We start from the raw sequence: 4717 nt of genomic DNA on the forward strand, positions 1-4717 counted from the left end.
GCAAGCCACCGCCCCGTTCCAAAGGGGACGCTCATAACATCCATCCATCCATCCCATGGAGGATGCCTTCCCCTTAACCCCGCTAAACGTTAAGCTAAACTTGCCAAGGTTGAAGACTGGGCGTGTTGGTATAGCATATTAGAGGTTGGATTGCGTAACATTTTGACGAGGCCCACAGAAGAGAAACACTCACCACAGAGCGCTTGTGTGGTGTGTATTTCTCTTCTGTGTGTCTCGTCAAAATGTTGCACAATCCAGCCTCTAATATGTTAAGCGTTTCCGAGGATTCCGACGCGCCCGATCTGGCGCGGCAACGTGCGGAGGTTGGCGAGGAGGTTGACGCAGCTCTCGCTGCCGCCCCCGTAGTAGCGGTGGTGCCCGCTTAAAGTCCCTTGATAATTTGAAAGTAGCGACACTCTTTGAACTCTGCCGCCGCCGCGCGACCTCCTCGCCTCCTCCTCGCCCCTCGCGCGTTCCCCCGCGGCAACCAGTTTTGCCCCCGTTTTTCTGCACGACGATTGGTCTCCCTGCCGTTGCCCTTGGAAACGCGCGGATCTTGAGTTTTGCTCGTGTTTTTCTTTTTCGTTCGCGCCATTTTCCTCCTGATCACGGCTGGCTCGGCGCTTTAGTTCGGCGTAGCGAACGTTGTACACTCTGTTTCCTGCTTTATGTGCTAGCGCTATGCCAGGCTGTTGCGCATATAACTGCAGCAAGAAGTCTGAAGATGGTTACACCGTTTTTATGATACCGCAAGGAAAGCGTGACGGCTTGCGCAGGAAGCAGTGGCTGCATGACATTGGCCGAAAGAACTTTGTTCCGACAAAGAACAGCGTTGTTTGCGAGCTGAGGCGTCTTTCTTATAGCTCGAAGCAAAGCATCCCGTAATGCTGCATTTTTTTTCATTCTTCCGGCCTGCTCATCAGCGTTTTTGTTCAGTATGCTTAATATTTTGGGGCGGCTTCATCACCTCGCACGTCGCTATCTGTTGTTATTCAGTCAAAAGTGCAGCATTATAGATTCTGCTGTAGGCCCTGAAAAAAATTAGTGGCAAGTATACCCGTGGTATTGCACGTGATGCGCGTTAGCTAGTCAACATTGAGTTTCTTTTTAAGTTTTAAGGCGAAACCTTTAGTAATCCTGTGTTTCAAGGTCGCGTTGTAAACTGGAAGTATCACGTGACCCAAGGAAGGCCGGAGGTGACCCAAAGCATGTCCACCCTTGTATAACACAATGATTACCCAAGTTAATTAATGAATCATTAGTGATTGATATAAGGCGGATTGGGGTGGATTAAGGTTGATTAGAGTGTATTCAAGGAGATTAAGGTGGATTAGAGTACATTAAGAAGGATTGAGATGCATGAATAAATATTAAGGTGGATGGAGGAGGATTATGGTGGATTAAACTGAAGGGTTGATGAAAAGGTATTAAGAACGATTAGGATGGATTAGAGTGTATGAACGAGGATTAAGGGGGGATTAAGGTCGATTAATGTGGATTAGGGTGAACTAGGGTTGATAAAGGAGGATTAAGACCTATTAGGATGGATTAGGCTAGATTAAGGTGGATTAGGGTGTATTAAGGTAGATTGGGAGTATTGAGCAGGATTAAGTTGCATGAATAAGGATTAAGGTTGATAAAGGATGATTAAGGCGGATTATGATGGATTAGGGTTGATAAAGGAGGATTAAGACCGTATAGGGTAGGCTAAAGTGCATTAGGGGTGAGATAAGTTGATTGGGTTCTATTAAAGTGGATTGGGAGTATCTAGCTGGATTAAGGTGGATTAGGGTGGACTAAGATGAATTAGCGATCATTGAGTGTTAAGACCGGTTAGTCTACCATAATCCTCCTAATGCACATTAATCCACCGAATCCACATTCATCGACCTTAATCCTCCTTCATTCACTTATTTCAACATAATCCACGAACGTCCTCCTTAATGCACCCTAATCCACCTTCATCGACCTTAATCTACTATAACCCTCCTTAATGCACTTTAATCCTCCTTAATCAACCCTAATGCTTCCTCATTCACTTTATACCACCCTAATCCACTATAATCCTCCTTCATTCACTTTAATTCACCCGAGCCGACCATAATCCTCCTTAATGCACCTTAATCCTTCTGAATCTACCCTTATCCTTCCTCAAGCACTTTAATGCTCCCTAATCCACTATTGTCCTTAATGCACCTCAACGCACCTTCATCCACCCTAATCCACCTTCATCAACCTTAATCCAACCTAGTCCTCCTTTATGCACCTTAACCTACCTTCATTCACCCTAATGCACCTTCATCGACTTTAATCCACCTTAATCTTCCTTAATATACCCGAATTCATCTTAATCCAATCACTAATCAATCATTACTTTGCTAATCATTAATCATCTCTTATACGCGGCTGCACATGCTTTGGTTCGCTTCCCGCCTTCCTTCGGTCACGTGATATTTTCTGTAGCTCACAACGGAACCTTGAAACAGAGGTCTAAGGCTTTCGCTTAATAAGCCACACATAAAGGGATTTGTCACAAGCAATACTAGATCAGGCGCACCAAGTAAAGCATATCTAATCATGTGGCAGAAAAATTGTCTGGAGTATACACTCTCCTCAAAGCTCCCTTTACATCGGTATACCCCGTTCATACGGCTTTAAGAAAAACCAACCTCCTCATAAACGTTGCCTCCAGCATTATCACTGCTGTTATTAGCGTTCCTCAATATGTTCAACCCCACTGGAGCGCGCAACTGGCCCAAAATAACACGCCTCCCTAGAATCCTGCGGCCCGTCCGCGGGAGTCCAGGAGGAATAGCGCGCCGTGCGCAGCCGACGGGCGAGGAGAATCGAGGAGGAAAGCACCGTGAGGAGGAGAGTGTCGCTACTTTCAAATTATCAAGGGGCTTTATGCCCGCTGCGCCGGCCACGGTCTCTGGCGAGCCGGAGCCGCTGACTGACGCCACCGCCGGCGTTCCCTGGACGCTGAAGGTTAGCAAGAAGCGTAAACAGCGTAGTAAGCACTCTGGTTCGGCTGCCAGGGAGACGGCTGTGCAGCGGGCGTCGGACTCGGACGGCAACGACTCCCAAGGCTCGGAGCCTGGCCCTCCTGTACCTAAGCGCACTGCTGTGGCACTTTCAGACTCAGATTCGGATACTGACGTTCCCTCGGAAAGTGAGGATAATTCTCCTTGTGAGCACTGCAAGGGCTTCGGTTGCGACTGCTCCGAAATGTCAGATAACTCGTACGCTTCTACCAATGCGAGGTCTCCAGCCTTTGAGAATACCTCATAGGCAGTTTATTTTTTCGGCGAGTATTACTCAATACTAGCCTATTTTTCCTTTAGCCTTTTTCTAGTTTTTCCTTTGTTTACTTTCAGCTTTCCGGTAAATTTCTTCCACCCAATATGGCTTCTCTTATTATAGCTACTTTCAACTCTAGAGGTTTGTATCGAGCATCACAACAGCTAGAGGTTGTCAACTTAGCTAAATCCAACAAGGTAGATATTTTTGTACTCCAAGAAACTTATGTCCACAGGTTAGGTCAGATCAGCCACTTTGACAGGATTTTCCGCACTAGGTCTTTCTGGAGTTATGGCCAGTCAGGCTGCCAAGGTAGGGCCATCATTTTGATGGCGGATTTTAGCAGCCTTGTTCAACGTCATGGCAGGGATGCCAAGGGCCGTATCTTGTCAGTGGATCTTGATTCTGACATTTGAACTTTTACGCTCCATGCCAGGGTAAAGATCACAGAGTTTTTCGCTGCATTACATTCACACTTTCTAGGCCGGCCCCTCTTGGCTTATTCTTGTGAGAGATTTCAATTGTGTCTTAGAGCAGGTAGATCGTGTATCTTACAGAGGAACTCCACAATTCAGAAACAGAGGTGGAGATGTAGTACGGTGAGAGCTCGTCGATGGGCTGGGACTGGTCGACGCTTGGCGCGTGCTTCGCCCTGGGCAGTCAGGAATGACTTGGACAGGGAGGGGTGTGCAGAGCCGCACATTGATTGTTTTTACGTCTCATCGATGGCTACCAGTATAAATTCTTGCCGGTTGGTTCCTTCTGCTCTTAGCGACTACTGCTTCCTAATTCTGCGGTTTGCCGATTCGAACTTGGTCGCAAGGGGAGAGACCGTGGCGTCTAAATCCATGGCTCCTAAAGGACAAGCAGGCAACTACAGGGATATCGACCGTTCTGTTTCGCTCGCTTCACAACAGAGAGAATCTAGAAGGCAGAGAATGCGTTGAAGGCCAGTGTGCGTGAGTGCTTCAGGTCTTGGGGCAAGCGTCGAGCGCGCGAGGAGATTAAAATCGTCTCCAACGCGATCCTCCTACTCTCGAGGCCACTGTCTTGGGGGCCTGGTGTTGCTCCGGCGCTGGTTTCACTCCGAAAGGAACTTCGGATTCTCCTGCAGCGACGCTGGATTGGCTTGAGAGCCACAACCCGAGCAGAGCGGTGGGAAATGGAAGCGTGGTGCAGCAGAAATGTCTCCCGCAGACATATTTCAATGAAGAGCACAACTCTCTCTTCCCTAGTAGATCTAAAAGTGATGGGAGCATAGTCGATTCGCTGGATAGAGTTCTTGGACTGGCGAGGCAGTTTTACATGAACTTGTATGCTGAGCCAGCTGCCACTCCAGCTGTCCCTCCATTCGTTTAACCAGCTGAGCCGCCGGAAGTTTGACTCGGCCATAGTCGAGGACGAGCTATTTTTCGGC

The sequence above is a fragment of the Dermacentor andersoni genome, chromosome 1, assembly GCF_023375885.2.
Source record: "Dermacentor andersoni chromosome 1, qqDerAnde1_hic_scaffold, whole genome shotgun sequence".
In the NCBI taxonomy this organism is placed as follows: Eukaryota; Metazoa; Arthropoda; class Arachnida; order Ixodida; family Ixodidae; genus Dermacentor; species Dermacentor andersoni.